Below are 17,755 nucleotides of genomic sequence, written 5' to 3'. Positions count from 1 at the left end.
CAATTTTACATGCAGATTTAACATCTTTCCTGAGCAATGAGGTGAAGAGATGGGGAAACTCTTTAGAAAATATGCACCTATCCTTTTTTGTTGTTGTTGCTGCTCTTAAAGCCTGAGAAAATGACTGGTTTTAAGTGCTCTGTGAGTTTTGCTGAAGAGTGAATTTTTTGAAACAGTTAATGCATCGTCACTTCCCAGTGAGCTCCCAATGGCACAGTTGCTCTCTTGCTTTGCATCAGTAGCTTACACCTAATTGGTTCCTACTGTGATATAGATAACTTATATGGAGGCTTCACACAACTTCAGAACAGATTTCTGTATCTAAATATATACTGGGATGAAGGTTTCTACTCTGCTGTAGGCAGGAGAGAGTTGAGCACACAGATGTTGGGGTCCCTCCCCTGCCATGGAGCCCTGGGAGAGGGGCCCTGAGGGCACAGACACGGGGTTTCCCTGTCCCTGCTCAGCCTCGTTCCCATTGGTTGGTTTGTGTTCCCTGCGCGGGCAGAAGGACCCTTGGTCCCGTGACTGGGACAGTTCCTCGGCAGAGCTCCGGCCATGCGGCTGGAGAAATAAACATCTCTCTGAAACAGCTAGCAAGAATCTGTCTGTCCATATATATTTCCTTTCCACGGGACTCCTGGTTTGATATATGCGTGTTGCAGTATCCCCACTGCAACACACAGAGGTCTTGTTCACAAATCTTTTGAGGCTTTTTATTTGTGTTTAGAGAAACATTCAGTCCCATCCCTCAGCAGAGAGCAATGCTGAGTCACATACTGTGTTATTGCTGCATATCAGCCTGGTGCTTGACTAAAGAAAACAGCCAGTCCTTCCTCCATATTCCTTTTATTGGGTATCAATGGCAAAACAAAACTTGTTTTCCATGCAAGGGCAGGATCTTCTTTCCTTCTGCCTCTTCCTATTTCCTCTACATTTTTTTTTTCCCAAACAGTGAGGGAGGGTTAGTTTTGCACAATTTATACCCCAAAACAGCCTTCAGTGATGTGGACAGATACTACCATTATGGAGATCAGGACTGACCAAGGCTTACAGGGTTTAGTCCTAAGTGTGGGTTTTAAATTAGCAGAAGAAGTTGTGGACTCATATTCTACTATTTTTCACCCGAAATGGGATGGTGCCACAGAATCATAAACTGCTATCAGATCTTCGGATTAATTAATTGAGATTAGATTATATCAAGATGGAGCTCTGATAAACACATGTATGCTTTAGTTTAGGGATAGGTTTTGCTATTAAGTGTCACACTTTAACAGAAATGGCATATGACAATACAGTTTTCAAATTTTCTTTCCTGTAGCCAATTTTTGAAACAAGCCTCAACTCCCTTTTAACTTTTTAAGAATAAAAAAAAGACTACAATTTTTCTTCAGCATCACAGAACAGTAGGAGTTAAATTTTCTTCTCTGTTTTTAAGGTGTTCGGCTGAAACAACAGCTGAAGTTGTGTTGCAATTTTCCCAGCTTGCAGAGTAAAATCTGTCCCCAGTAGTTTAGAATATGCCTTTTTCTTCAAAACTGCTAAAACTGTCAGTGTGAGTTTGGGTTTGGTATTTTTGTGTGGCTTTTTTTTTTTCTTTTTTTTTGGGTTGGGGAAGAGAGTGAGATGGAGGCAGGTTCTTGGTGAGGTTTTTTTTTTTGGTTTGGGGGTTTCTTTTGTATTTTTTTAGAGGCGAGGGAAGGAGATAGGAGAAGAAAAGAATGGATTAATCTAGAGCGTCCCATAGAAAATATGTGCTGACCAAACCTCTTTAGCCTTTATTTAAACAGTTTCAATAGACAGCAACCCTCCACTTAATCAACAATAAAACATTCTTTTAGGTGTCTGCCAACCTCTCATCTTGGCCAGTGCGTTTTATTTGGAGCTTGTAATAGGAATCTATTTTTCAAACTGCCTGCTGTAAGAGCCTTCTCCCCTCCTGCTTCTGCTGAGCATGGAACAGTCACTGTCTAACCTCTCCCCAACCTCAGTGAGCCAGGAAGATAATTAACCATTTAGCTTAACCCTCAGGGTGGCATCCTGCTCAGCATGTACAGAGTTAGACTGTGCTCCCCCAAATGACTAATGGATAAAGCTCTGGAAAACTTCACAGGGAGCAGTTGTCACCCACTTGGTACAGAAGTTAATTTTAGCACTTTTCTTAATCGGACTGCCCAAATTATTTTGATGTAAGTGAAATAACAAGCTTACCATGTGGTGTTGCTCCACATGAAATGTATTTTGTTAATTTATATTGTTGGCCATAATATTTTCTGTCCCTGATTCACTCTCCATATTATGCAGTTGTGGTACTTTAGAAATGCCAAGGATGATCCAGAAAGCTAAAGAAGAAATTTTTTTTCTTTCACCAAAACTAAGGAATATAAACTTGAATGCTATGCTAATCCTAGATATTACGCAGAATTTAGAGCAGAAGTCTGAATATGTTTACCACCAGTATATGACAATTTTATTTTCACACCTTTTCCAAATATATTCTAAACCCATTTCATTTTGTTAATTTTTTAAGGAAGATAGTAGAGTAAAGGATATTCTGGAATTTCTACTGCAAGTTTTACTACTTGTTTAGAGACAGTCAACCCCATCCAGAGATGAAGTCACTGGGATGTAAAGGTGTATTTGTCTGCCATGAGGCTTGAAAATTTAGTCACCTAAATTCCACTAATGAATTAGGACCACTGCTACTAAATGTAGGTGGGAACAGAATCAATTTTACTGCCACGTTTTCGATGTACCATGGCAAAGGATCTTTTTCCAAATAAGAGATTGTCTTTCCTGTTAGTTCTCACAGAACATACAGAAAATTATTTGTCCAGAAACTGAATTATCCAGCAAGCATCTGTATTTTATTTTCAGGCTTGAAAGGTATTGTCAAGAACTTATCAAGATACAACCAAATTCCTGGAACCTTTGAAAAGCTAACCTTCACATATGTTTAACAGCCTAATTTCTAAAAATTTTTTGATAAATAGTAAATTTTTTGCTGGTACCAAAATTATTTTCTCTGTAAAATTTCTGACATATTTTGTTGCCAAAACCTTGGTAGCTGGAATTTGGCAAATGATTTCTTTCTTGATGTTCCTCCCCTTAGAAGATTAAAAAATCCATAGCTCACCACAAAGCTAATCAGTGTTGTGAGGTCTCTGTAACATTTAAGATGATCAAGCATTACTATTTTTTAAGAAGACTTCACTGACTTTGATTAGCCTAACAAGAAAAATCAATACTTTAAAGACTAAACCTACAAATGCTTTGGCATCATGCAGTGTTAGGAAAACTTCAGGCAAACAAGCATGCGTGGTATTCAAATTTCCATTAGTCACTTAGAGTGGAAAATCTGATGTGATTGTCAATTAGTGGGATGGGATATTCAGCTTATTTAACCAAGAAACCAAGTGCAGTGTGAGGCTCCTTAGTTAAAACAAATATCTCATTACAAAAGTACTTTGACATTTCTTCTGTTTATTTAAGATCAGTCATCATTCAAGTACTTAAAAGCTATAAAACTGAAATCATACAGCTTTACCAAAAGTAGATCATACCCTTCCTTTTCAAGTTTCAGCACTTTTGGTGAGTTTATACAGCACTGAAGGTTAATGATGAGCTCATACCTGCTTCAGATGTCTATTTAAAAAATAGAAAGGCACTGAACATCTCCCTGTTGCTGCAGCACACAAGCCTTTCTTTCTTTCTTGTGCTCAGATTAATGATTTGATGCTTCCCGAACTGTGAGTCAAAATAGCTGCTTCTGCCTTTCTGCACTTGTGGTTATGCTGCCAGCGTTCAGGAAACTTGTGTCAGTGTGTACCTTATGCAAGCAGGACTCAAAGGCCAGTGTATTTTGAATTGCAACAATATTTTTGTTTGTTTGAATTTTTTTTTTTTAAGGAGTTTCTTCAGAATTTTGTCAGGTTACAGTCACTTTTTTATGCCTACAAATGGATTGTATAGAATTGCATGGGAGGAATAAAGTGCTGGCTAGAAAATGTGGTTGTAGCTTGTTCTGTCCCTATGCTCTGCAGTAATGGTGACCGATGGTGACTCAAGATTAAACTACTCTAGTTTTCAAAGAGCTGTTAAGCCCTGATTCATCAGAACTTCTTCTACCTATAACAATGTGCCACCACTTTTCTTGATTAGGGTTTTGTTACTTATTACCTCTATTGTTACAGTAAAGGCCCTATCCACACCTCATGTAGGGTCAGGTTAGTACTATTCTTGAGAAAATGATGGATAGAACATATTAAAATGGGTGCTTTGCCAGATGCAGGATGTCCTGGTTTACGCTCTTTTCTTGTTGGCTCTGCAGCTGGACAGATAATAGCTCAGATAGGAGATTTATGTTTCATTAAGAGGCCAAATATGTTTGGTTTGAACTTAAGGGATCAGGATAAAGAACAGTCCAATCTTGTGGAACCTTATCAATATGGGTAACTAAGACTGTTGGAGTTTGCTGCGCCTAAGGCCATGCCACGGACAGGAGCTAGACACTGTCCATAAATGAGAGGAAAGAAATCTTTCAATGCCTGGAGTTTAGCAGTGGCTGCTCTCCTCCAACTCCAAGGAGGAATCTCTTCCAACTCCAAGGAGGAATCTCCTCTGAGAGCAATGTGCTGGTGATTTTTGGGTGAAGTGGTCTCTCTTCTCCATACGCAGAGGTGATGAAGAGAAAACTTCTAATCAGTCGAACTCCCACAGCAAACAGCCAGCTCATATCACCTCCTAGGTTGACAAGCCTCTTATTAAGTTCTTTATAAATCACCTGAGTCCTGTTCCTGCCATGCACAGCCAGGAATTTGGTTTTGGGGTAGTTACCTTGGCAGACATCCCTCCCCAAGGAATAATGCAAAACTAACCATTTTGGTGCACAGGTGGCTTGCTTTTATCAAAAGTGATGAATGTACCCGAGGAAGAAATTATGAGCTTCTATCACCAAAAAAAAAAAAAATATCAAAGGGTCCAATTTTCTGTCAGCTTGTTCTGCCTTCATTTGAATTTGAAAAAGAACACCTGGATGTCGTGGTAGCTAAGTCCACTTTACACCCTTCAAGTTGCCTTAAAAGTGGTCTTTCCTTACAACACTGTGCTAGAAAGTTCTCTCTTTGTCTAGATCCTGCTGGTCACTGGCCTTCTCCCCCTCCCATCCCTTTTCCCATTGGCCTCTGTTATGTCATTTAGCCTTGCCTCTGCCCCCTAGCCCTCAGACTATTGATTTTGGATGCTCTGCCCACCTTTGGGAGTTTTCAGGATAAAACTGGCGTGGGCTTTCCATGCTGAGTTTTTCTTGCCTCTGCCATCCTTCAGATGTGCGGCCATTAAACACCTCAGAATTGCATGCAGAGAACCCCTCTCGCCTCTTTGTCTCTGGTTCGTGCACAGACTGTGTGTGTGAGAAGCTGTTCGTGACTACCTGCAAAGGTGAGATTGTGTGCACGCATAGGTGCTAGGAGAGTGCCGCCTAAGCGGTCCACAAGGGACCCAGTAGGGACAAATGCGCCATCAATCCACCAAAGCTCTCACTTCTTTACCTGGCATCCTGGAAAGAATCTTGTGAGGTTGTGAGATCCAGAGCAAGCCAGCACCATGCCTGGTTGGGTGAGCCTAGGAGTCTTGGCTGACAAATCTCTGAGCAGAACTGTGTCCCTCCCTTGGAGGGGTGAGGGCAGGAATAGCTAATTATGTCAGTTTTTCACCATCAAACTCTTCCATTCAAAAGTAGATGATGATTGTCTAATATTTTACAAAGACCAAGGCCAAATGAAACTGGCTTTCTCTAAATTCTGAAATTCTCTCAAGCATATTCAGGGAATAGATATTTTAATGTACCAAATGGAGACAACATATTATGATGTTGTTGATATTTTTGGCAAAAAAGAACAACCGGGTGAAAATTTTTTATTGTTTTGGTAGTTGGCTTTGTTGTTTGTTTGTTTTTTACACTAGCCATGGACTCAACACAATTACCATAAAAAGATATTGGCCAATGTCTTCATATGACATCTGAAATACAGAACAGAGTTAATCACCCATCTTCAGCAGTAGGGTGTGCCAATTATCTGCCAAACAGCTTGCATAGTTCAATGACTCCAAGCAATTTTGCTGACATCCTGAAAATAGGTGTTTATGCAACAGCCTGTCAAACATAAATAAAAGCAAGATATATGATGAAATTACGTTCTGTGTCTCAAAGGTGGTGATTTTTTGTTCTTTCACTTCTTTTAAAGATTGTATGATAACCAGATCATTTAAGAGTGCAGCTGGTTTCTGCCCTCACATTAGCTTTTTCCTCAGCTTCTACCAAGGTTTGCAAGGTCTGTCACATCAGTTTGGAGATGCCCTGGTCTCTCCTTCAAGAAGACCCCTGTATATTTACTGTGCTGTGATGTGTGTGCCTCCTTCTTCCTTTATCTCCTCTTCCTCCTAAGACACTCCTGCAAGCACCTGGCTTAATACTACTACAGTTGGATCAGATTTGGCCATTCAGCATCATTTGAGAACAGTGAATTCCTGATTACTATTCACTGTTATTACATGGAGAGATGCTTTATTTCTCAGCCAAAACATTTTTCCCAGTCTTGCAAAAATTTGCTTCCTTATTGATGTGGAAAGTCTGAGTAGGCAGTGCTGGAAAACTCAAATGTGATGTGAGAACAGTGCTGGAAAACAGTTATTATAGTGGAGACATAGTGAACAGAGGAAAAAATTACTTGAAGAATTGTAGATTTATTTCCTTTGGTTGTCTCACCACATTCTGGAGGAACCAAGTCCTCCCTCATTCAAAAGACTATATGTTCACTTCTAACTGGTTTCAGTGACATTAATTTTGCCTTAAAGGAATTTCCCAGGTCTGTGAGTGAAGGTGAAATTTGGTATATTCACATATGAAATGAAAGTCCTGTGCTTTTCCACTGAATTCTTGATTAACTCCTTGCAGACCTTGCTTAAGGAGGAATTTGGAATGTGATGATACTGGGTAGAGGATGGGAGCAACTATTATCTCTGGCCTTAAGTGTTATCAAGGAGTACTGGTTACCAGAGATTTCTCTCCTGTAAGAAGTGATCATCCTATTTTTATTTCATTCCTGTTTTGTCCCATGAGTAACACCACATAGAGTACAAGCAGCAGGAAGACTTGTATAATTTCCTAATAGAACTTGCCTCTTGGGAAAGTCTGAGGAGTTGGTTTATTATCTTTTTTTTATCTCCCAGAGATTCTAAAAAGAGCAGATTGTAGAATGGGTTGTGTTAGTCTTATGACATTCATCCATTTAGAGGTACTGTATAGCCACAAGTCTTGTACTGATTTTTCATACCACCTGTTAGTCATTTGATCATGACTGCACCTGCATAGCAAGCTCCACCACATGTGCAAGGTGCTCAGCAGCAGCTAGGTGTTGGAGGAAAGAGTCCAACCTGAAATGAGAAAACTGGCCATATTCAGGGTGGTCCAAGTGAAGTTGAAGGACCATAACAGCATTCCTTGCAAACTCCAGAGGGGAGATCTTGATATGTCTGTTATTTGCAGCTACTTTTGAAAACATATGGAGGATGAGCAAAATACTGGTAGGAAGAAATAAGAAGAAAAACCTGCTGTCTATCATATTTTAAAGAGGGAGAAAAGGGCAAGATGGCAAATTGTCTCTGAGCTTAATAGAAAGTTCTGAAGAAATGCTTGGCAATTTCAGCAGTTTACAAGTATCTCGAGGAAAACAAAGAACTGAGAAATGGTCAATAAAGATTTGTCAGGAACAAATCCTGTCTAAACCAATTTAATTTCTACCTTTGAAAATACGGAACAATATCTTAACAGATAGAAACAGCAGACGTTATGCATTCTGCTTTTAGCATAAAGTTGTTGTGTTGTTTCACCTGACACTTTTCTGGTGAGGAAGCATGTTGAGCTGTATGTGCTGAAGACTCAATGCAATACTAGCTGGAAAACTGTTCCCAGAATTCAGCAACTTAAAGTCAGGGAGTATGACCTCTGTGTGGCACTCATCAACAGTTTGCGTTAGTTATGGGATGATGAAATAAGAGCACAGTCATTAAATTCAGAGCTAACATCAGGCTGAAAAAGACTAAGAGTGTATGAGCAGGCTTAACTTTAAAATTGGCTTTGACAAGCTGGTGAATATGAGTCAACAAAGACAAGTGCAGAGCATTGCACCTCAGTGGGAAACATAATCTTTTCAAATGAAGAGCAAACTTCAAGAAGAATTCAGACTACTGAATAATATAATTCTAAAGGATAGAATGAAAAACAACTAAGTCAACAACATTTTGAGAAAAAGGGACCTAGGAATGATTGTGGTCCATGGGTTGTATGAGATACTAGTGCTGATCATGTGAGAAAGTAAGCACTTCTATAGGAGTGAAATTAGAAGATGAGCTGTGTGAGTAAGGTGAAATAACCTTTCTTCATCATTCAGTGCTACAAGATTAACATGGCAGTGCTGTATTTTAGACAATATTAATGAAAGAAATGGTCAAAGATATAGGATCAAAGGTCCCCAAGAGGAAGACAAAAATTATTTAGAGGTTTGTCTAACAGGGAAAATAAGCCTTTTAATGCACAAAAAAATTTGCAAAAGCCAGTCAGTCTGTTCTCCCACACAGACAAGAAATACATCAGAAAGCATTGAGTTTACCTTGCAAAAAGGGAGCTTTAATTACTAGCTAAGGTATTTCCTTAGGGATAAGGAGGTACTATGCAGAAAAGTTGTGGAGCACTGATGTCATGTTGTAGTTGTGAAGAACAGGTTAGGCAAACATTCTTCAGGAATGACTGGTTTGATTGATGCTGCCTTACTCCAAAGGATGGAAGATGGCCCTCATGAGGTTTCTTCTCATCTTCTACTCTGTAGCATTGACCAGTTCAGTTATCAGGAAGACTTTAACCAAATGTCCAAACTAACTTGCAAGCCTCAGTGCAGCTCAATGCAGACTAGGGGTGGAGCAGCTGGGAGACGCCTGTAAAATGAGCCTAGATTTTAGGTAAAAATATATTATTTTAAACCTTTTCTGTTCTTCTCACATGTAAAATAGGCATTTTATCTCTTTCTGTGATTTTCAGGCTGACCACAGGTACCCCAGGAGAGGTGTGTAGCTGGTAGTCAAACTCAGCCGGACATTTTGAATTAAAGTGCACAGCAGAAAGAAATATTGTGATCTTGGATACTAAAGTACACACAACTGTTGTATTAAACATCAGCAGATTGGCAAGGGCAGCCCTTTTGTGTAATAGTTCTCCCTTTTAAAAATAACATGCTTTCATTTAGCAGTAAGTGAAAAACAAATAGTCCTTAATTTGTCACAGAATTGTTTACTTTAGATCAGTCATCCATATGCAGATGATTCAACTATTGATTCAACTGTTTCAGTATCTTGGTAGCAAGGCTTTTTTCAATTTTCAAATTGTATCTCTTTGTCTTTCATAACACAAACAATGGAAATGGAAAATTGCTCAAGCTGTAATTATGAACATTGCTATTTTCTCTTCTTTATTTAGCTCCCTAATAATTCTGAGTGTTTGCTGTGTCTGAGATGAATAGATAAATGTGCACTTCTTTCAATAGAAAGAAACAGGACTTTGTTCTTTATGTCAGAATACATTTTTTCTCAAGGTAATCCTTTCACAGCAGACTAAAATGCAGCTGATCAGATTTTTCTTCATATAGAGAGATGCATGTATGAAGGCAAAAATGATACAGAAATTTTTAAAAATCTACCATAGAGAATGCAAGCAATATCAGTGCAAAAGCTGACACTTCAAGGATGCTGCTTCCCATCAGTGTTATCCTCACTGCACAAAAAAACCATGGGAATTTGACATTCATGCTTCTTACTGGCAGAAGAAGTGGTCTGCACTTGCTTTCCTAACGAATTAAGGGTCATGGCTGAAAACAGCTGTTATTTTCTGAAATGCACTTAATGCAAAAATCTTGGCAGATAAAAACTCACTAGTAGAGAAGCCAGGTAAAAAAAAGACAAAACAGTCCTTTGTGTGTCTATGTGCTCAGAACAATAAGAACTAAAACCCACTTATGTGAGTTGACCTAAACTACCAAAGATCTAAACAATTAAGAAAACCACTAGTAAAGGTACATCTTATGAGGCTGATTTCCAGAGTTGCCTACGGATAAAATCTTGCCTTCCACAAGAAATTAACTTTTATCTTCATAAAATATGGACTATTTTGAAATATTTATTTTGCTGTGTAGCACTTCTATTGAAGAGTTGCACATGTGTCTTTCAGGTTTTAATGCCATGGTATCAAGACAGCTGACAAATTGCATTGGGTTTATGAGCACTCTGTTATTACATTCTAATACTGCAATATTAATATATTTTCATGTAGTTACAATATATAAAATATAATTGAGATTGTTAGTAAAAAGCTTAAATTTCCTTCCACATTCTTCTACAAATCTGTGGCACCTACAGTGACCACTTGAAATTGATGTACTCTATTCTGAGAAAAAAGTGAAACCCATCTAAATTTGCCAAATTGTATTATTTTGAAATTTCAGAATTGCTATTTTTGTTCTGCCTTCCTTCATCAGAAAATGCTGAAAATATCTGTGAAGAAAGTTTTTTAGTTTTACAACTAAAAGCCTGAAAGTACACTGGCACATACTCCCTGACTTGTGTGATATAGGGAAATGGTGTGATGAAGTCATTTTCCTCAGTCCTACACACCAGTTGGATTTAGTACCATCATTGTATTAAAAAAATACTGCTTTAAGAAATGATATCGTGTGTGCAAAGCCACTGTCATTTAGAGAAAGTGTGGTATATTATGTTTGCTTTCTATTTTGCTTCTTCACATGCAAGCTTTAACATCTATGCTTGTCATCATCCCTAAAGAAGCACTAATAACAAAGTTTTTAAGTTTATTATGTCATATCACTTTATTTCAGGACTGGAAGATTTTTCTACTTAAAGCACAATGAAACTGTGATCACAATTGAGTACTATACCAAAATGGTACCTGTTCATAGTGCAGCAACCTAGGATTTTCACTGATTTAATCATGTCTGTTTTTCTGCTGACTTAATCTTGTTGGCACAAAACATTTTATATATATAAATATGCAGTGTGAGGGAAGCTGTCTTTCTTTCCCTAATGTATCTATAGATGTCTGCATTATAAATACATAATCCTTCTTGCCCCTGACTCAGTTTTTAAATCCAGTGGCATTTGAGCTTTAAAGGTTAATTATACTTTTAGCGAGCAAGTGTTCTGTTACTAGCTTAAAATTTGCTTTTCATTAGTCAATATGCATGATTTTTTGCTTCTCTTTGAAGATTCCCAGAGCTGTGGACATCCTTTCCCTCTCCCATCCCACTGTCTACAGCACAGTCCTAAATAATGTGTTAGTGCTACAGCACCCAGAGTTGTATCAGAAGAGAGGAACTCTCCACCTCATGTGCAAGGAGAGCTGCTGTTTCCATGCACTCTCCAGAAAAGATTAGTTCAGTGCTGGGAAATCAGAATGTGTTGAGAGACTGTTCCCAGACAAACAGCTGCTGTGTTAGATTTGCATCATCGAGGGATTGATAGATTTACTCTGGGCTGCTTTTTTTCCTGGAGATAAGAATTCTTGTCTTTCTGCTAGTTATATTTTAACCTTTCCTTATTTGAGAAGCTAAACACAGCAGACTTTGTGGGAAAGACTGAAGTAACTTGCAGTGCTACTGCTTCAAAGACACTTTTTCTGTTGCACATCCAGTCCACTAATAGCTATAATAATAATAATAATAATAATAATAATAATAATAATTTAACGCTTGTAGTTGCCTTATGTAATGTAGAGAAACTAATTAACAGATGTTTTGGGTACTTTATTGACTTAAAGTGGACTCTTTCTGTGGATTCATACACGCATAGTATGCACTTAGTAAACCAGAGCCAGAATCCTGGCTGTGGCTGTGTCAGCTGGTGCTGAGAAACTATTTTTAGATCTTCAGCTATTTAGGTAATTGGAGCTTTTCCCTCTTTTAGCTAATGAACTCTCTATTGTATAACTCAGCTGGCAATCAGCTTGGTGCAAGGGACAGGGAGTGCAGGGGACCCCATGAAGCACTCTGGGAAAGTCAAAACACTGCTCCAGGTTAAGGACCTGGGCACCCAAACAAAGAATTACAGTATCTGTGTAGGTGGTAGATTCATTAAGCAGCACTGAAAGGGTTGGAACACTTGATCATGTTTACTTACTAGGTTGAAAATACATTAGTGTTAACCATTTTTTTGTGTAAAATGTGTTACAAGGACTCTCAGTGCTGCTAACTCAGGAATACATGAGCATCTAGAGAGAACCATTCCTGTCTCTAACAGTGAATGTCATTATTTGGGCAAGCCACCACCTCTGAGAAAGAGAGCTGGATTCTTACCAAGTACAATATTTCCATAAAGCTATAACTTCAATGCCTTCAAATTTCCAGCTCAAATGGCAGACAAGTGTAAGACACATTGGGTAGGGCTCAAATGCTTGGCACTTAAATCCAGAATCTATTGTTCCACTCTACATCTGGGCCAATGAGAGAGAATCAACAAGCACCTAACAAGACAAGGCTAGAAAATATGAAATTTTTAAGGACATCTTCTGAGTGCATCAACTACCAGACTGTTGCAGTAGTACAAGGAGTAATAGTTTAAATCCAAAGGTCAAATTTAGATTTGATATATGAAAGAAGTTTCTTTTTTTACATTGAGGGTGATGAAACACTTGAACATGTGGCCCAGAGAGGTGGTAGATGTCCCATCCCTGGAAACATTCAAGGTCAGGTTGAATGGGACTCTGAACAGCCTCATCTACTTGAAGATGTCCCTGCTTATTGCAGGGAGGTTGGACTAGATGGGCTTTAAATGTCCCTTTCAACCCAAACTATTCCATTTAATTCAAAACTTTTGGAAAATAATAGCGAAGTTCAAACTCTAACACAAAATTTTGGAATTTTGATTCAGTACTGAGATGCATGGACTCTATCAGCAGAGCAGAGCTTGATTTTAACTATTTTTGGTCCTTTTTTTTCTCCTTTAGATGCTTCAGTGCAGCTCACAGTGATGAGCACCCCTCTTCTGCAAAAGCATCCTGGGTTACACCATGAAGACACTTGGAGTTTGCCCAGCAAGTGGAAATAGACTCTTTGCCACAGCTTTAGGATGGCAAATCTCCTTTGCACTGCCCCAGCTTCTGAGCAGTGCCACTCTGGGATTCATGATGGACGGAGTGGGGAGAGCTGACAAAGCAGTGGCTGCATCCCTTTCTCTACTGCTTTTTCTTAGAGCAAAAAGCTCTCCTGTGCCAGTGCATGGCAGGTGGGCTGTCACAACTGTCCTGTAAGGAGGAGAGAGCAAGAGAACAACTTTTTGTCAGAGCACCTTGAGGCAACACTAGGAGCTTTTTCAACTGCTGCCTTGTTTCTAAATTTTCTATCAGTTACCAGACTCATCTGTGGCTTTTCTTTTTTTCTTTCCCCCTGTGTAATTATTATATAACAAGGGTCATGTGAGTACAAAAAAGTCCCCAACAATAAAACATGCAGTTTCCCGGTTTGTCGTTTCCCAGTAGTGATGACTTCTGGCAGTGAGCTTCATATGTCCTAATCTAAAACAAAGGCAGCACAGGAAGAGAAAGTGACTCAGTCTCTGAGTCTCAGAAAGTAAACACTATCTCACCCATCTAATCTGGTTTTTATGAGCTTGAATGAGGTGTTTTTCTAGGCTTGGATTTCTTTCACATGGGGATATGTGTTAGGAAGAATGGAGATCCCTTGTGAAACTGATAAAATGGTCCAGTGTTCTTTAGCTGAAAGATTTTAGAGGTATTGTGCTTTCACCCAGCCAGCAGCCAAGCCCCACCCACGCAGACACTTGCTCTCTTCTCCTCAAGTGAGATCACAGAGCAAATTGAGGGATAAAAGCTAGAAAACTCATGGGTTGAGATAAAACCAATTAATTAGGGAAATCAAAAGCTGCACACACAAACAAGGCAAAACAATTACCCATGGGCAGTCAGGTGTTCAGCCATCTCCAGGAAAGCAGGTCCCGATCACATGAACAGACACTTGGGAAGACAAACGCCATCACTCAAAATGTCACCCTCTTCCTCCTTCTTCCCCGACTTCATATACTGAGCCTGAGGTCACACGGTCTGGAATATCCCTTTGGTCAGTCGGGGTCACCTGTCCCAGCTGTGTCACCTCCCATCCTTCCAAGCAACTCGAACTTCCTCACCAGCATGGCAAGTGTATTAACAGCAGAAAAGGCTTTGGCTGTGTGTAAGCGCTGTTCAGCAATAACAGAAATATCTCTATATTATCAACTCCCTGTTCAGCACAAATCCAAAACATAGCCCATACAAGCCTCTGTGAAGAAAATTAACTCCATCCCAGCAGAAACCAACATAGCTATGGTACGTGCTTCCCTCAAGGAAATGACCTTACTTCAGTGCTTTGTTTTCTCCTAAAGAGGTTTATCAGTACTTTTTATGGTGGCTTGGGAAAGAAGAGGAATGGGATTTTTATCAAGAAAGAAATTTAGAGTGCTGTTTACCCACTGTCCAAGTCAGTGCAAGTCACCTGCTGGGGGAAGCCCCTTACACCTGTAGCAGTTCTGTTTTTCCTGAGCCTGCAGATGTCCCAGCTGTCCGCCAGTTCTCCTGCCATGTGGAAAAAGACAGGTGCTTGCATTTTCAGCAGGGTCATGGTCTCTTCCTAACTGAAATACCTCAAACCTCAGGTTTGCCTGAGCATCTGTCCCTCTTATGTGGCCCTGTGCTGGGAAGCAGGCTGCTTCACATGTGCAGCTCTGTGGAGCATATCCCTCATTTCTTTGCTGTGTAGGTGTGTTGTCCCTTCACCTTCCTCCTGCAAACATATACCCTAACAAGTATGTCTCCCCAGTGGGGGAAACTCTCTCTGCACTTCATCTATCTAGATTTCCATGAGGCTGAGAGAACTAAAGGTGTATTCCAGCTACCAACAGCTGCTTCATCTTGAGTGTCAGTCTCTTCTCCCTGGTAACAAGCAATAGGAGGAGAGAAAACAGTCTCAAGTTGCTCCAGGGTAGGTTTAGATTGAATATTAAGAAATATTTGTTCACTAATAGGGTTGCCAAGTCCTGGAACAGATTGTGCAGGGAAGTAGTAGAGTCACCACCCCAGGTGGCATTTAAAAGATGTGTAGATGTGACAATTAGGAGCGTGGTTTAGTGATGGACTTGGCAGTGCTGGCTTAATGATTGGACTCGAAGGTCTTAAGGGTCTTTTTCAACCTAAATGATTCTATGATGTTATGATCGGCTGCTGTGGGAGTGATTGCTGTGGAAAATCAGGTGCTGGCTAGGGTACTTCTTGAACATCCTTGAAAATCCTTGGGAGCACTGATGATTCTTCTTTGCCTGCTCACCTCTTCTGTCCCCTCCTCCTCCTTCATGAGTCCTTCAAATCATACCTCTTGCTGGCAAAGCAGGTGGAGTAAGAGCAGACAACTTTCCTTCCGGCACCACAACAATGACCCCAAAAGAATGTACTCAAACCAGTGTTGTGTTTATATTTTAATAACCCACTGATGTGACCTTCGGCTGAGTTGTCCTTCCAGTCATCCCAGGAAGATATTGTCAGTCAATGTTTTGTACAGCACTTCTCAAGGCATGTTGAAAGACACTGCAGTGTTAGCCCCATTTCAGAGATGGAAAAATCATTAAATGAAAAATCAAGTAACTTTTAACTTTTAAAGTAGACATACAGAGCCAGGAACTGTGGGCAGCTTTATCTGCGCCAGAAATTCAGGCCAGTATTCTTCAGACTTCAGCATTCCCAAAGAAGCACCTACAGTTATGTACTTTTAGCCACTCTTGGGGCAGTATCTTCCCAGATTAATAAACTGAACTACTAACAAATAGCTTGTTAAATTCTGTGCAAGTTTTTTAGAAATCTAAAAGTAACTTGTGTGGTCAGTGTTCCCTTATTATGTTCAGGGAGACACGAGAGGTATTTCAGAAATGAGAACAGCAGAAATATTATCTACTTAGATAGCAATTTGAAGTGAATAGATGCAACTCATTTATTGACTAAAAATGTCCTTTGTTGCTTTATTCTGTCACTGAGTGCCAACAGCCTGTGCCAAGTGCAGACTTATTTGCATCACCACTATGGTGATTTTGTCCTTATGCTAATTTTGCGACGTATGGCAATGATAACTTTGTAACTCTTGGGCTTACAGGGAGGCAAGGAGGAAGTAAACTAGATGTGAGGTTTTTGTGGTTTTTCTTCCCTGCAATATAGATTTATGGAAATGCTGTTGGTCAGGGGGACTGCTTGCCTGTTACCTTTTGACTGGCACAATGTGCATTCATTTCAACTCTTTTAATAAATCTTCAGAAGGAATAACAACAAGAGTAATACAATAGCAGCAACAATAATACTCATGGAATCACACATCATAGAGTGGTTTGGGTTGGAAGGGAACTTGAACACCATCCAGCTCCAGCCCCCCTATCATGGACAGGGACACCTGTCACTATAAGTTGTTCGCAACTCCATCCAACCTGTCCTTGATTCTTTCAGGCATGGGGCATTCACAACTTTTCTGGGCAACGGAAACAGAAGTATTTCTTCTAAATATTTAATGTAAACCTCCTTTCTTTTAGTTCAAAGCCATTCCTTCTTGTCCTGTCCGTCCATGTTCTTGTCAGAAGTCCATCTCTAGCTCTCCTGTAGCCCCTTTAGGCATTGACAGAGTCTCTAAAGTCTCACCAGACCCTTCCCTTCTCCAGGCTGGACAGCTCCAACACTCAGCCTGTCTTCATAGCAGATTTTCTTCAGCCCTCTAATCATCATCATGGCCTCCTCTGGACTCTCACTACTTCTTGTTTTAGGGAAGTTATGGTGTGAAACACCAGCAATAACAATAATAAAAATAAAATATTAAAATGGAATAATAAAATAGGAAAATATTGAAATAATAAAACCATGAATTAATGAAATACTACAATAACAAAGTAATAAAATAAGAAATAATAATGTAATGACATCATAAACTGTATTACTTGTGTGGAAATGGGTCTGTGACTGCCTGGAGTCCCGATGGTAGGAAGATGCGCCAGTGCTCTGGAGCTGGAACACTGGTTTTCTGATGGCTGGAGGGGTGGAGGATATTTGCAAGCAATCTTTTTCCTCTGCTCCCAACACTGCGTCAAAAGCAAAGAAACAGGTAAAAAAATGAAAAAAAATACCAAACCAAACAAAAAAAAATCCAAAAAACAAAACCAGAACACCCCAAAACAAACAAAAAAAACCCTAAACAGAAACAAAACAAACATCCTAATCTCTTTTCCCAGACACAAGAAAAATTTGTACAGCTGTTTTTATCCCTTTTGGTTTTAAACAGATTTCTGGAATAATTTAATTCAAACCAAAAACAAGTACTTAGTAAGCAACACAGATTTAAAGTATAGTGTCACTGGTGATAATTTTTGATTTAAAGGAAAGATCTGTTGAATTCTTACCTTTTCTTTTGTATGGATTACAGAAACCATCAAGGCAATCCCTGTTCTTTGACCCCCCTTCACACAAGCCTCCAAATTATATGCAGGATTTCTGATTATGGATGAAGCATACCCTGACAGGTAAAACATACTTGTTTGCAGTATTAGCTAAATAACTCAAAGATCTTGGAGAAATTTGCAAAAGTTCCTAGCTTTACTATCAGTTTTGTGTAGAATTGTGTTT

The 17,755-nt window shown here is 39.5% G+C and overlaps 1 protein-coding gene across 3 annotated transcripts in view; it reads left to right on the top strand.

Moving 5' to 3' along the window:
* Positions 1-17,755, top strand: part of ADGRV1 (adhesion G protein-coupled receptor V1) — a 310,923-nt gene that overhangs the window by 286,885 nt on the left and 6,283 nt on the right. For 2 of the 3 annotated variants that reach the window (XR_007201087.1, XR_007201088.1), the window contains exon 92: positions 17,556-17,652. The exons of the other annotated variant lie outside the window; for it this stretch is intronic. The gene's annotated coding sequence lies outside the window, so the exon portion shown is untranslated. The remainder of the gene's footprint in view (positions 1-17,555; positions 17,653-17,755) is intronic. 3 annotated transcript variants of the gene reach the window in all.

Source organism: Corvus hawaiiensis, chromosome Z (assembly GCF_020740725.1).
Source record: "Corvus hawaiiensis isolate bCorHaw1 chromosome Z, bCorHaw1.pri.cur, whole genome shotgun sequence".
Classification (NCBI taxonomy): Eukaryota; Metazoa; Chordata; class Aves; order Passeriformes; family Corvidae; genus Corvus; species Corvus hawaiiensis.
This window is presented reverse-complemented; position numbering and strand designations above follow the sequence as displayed.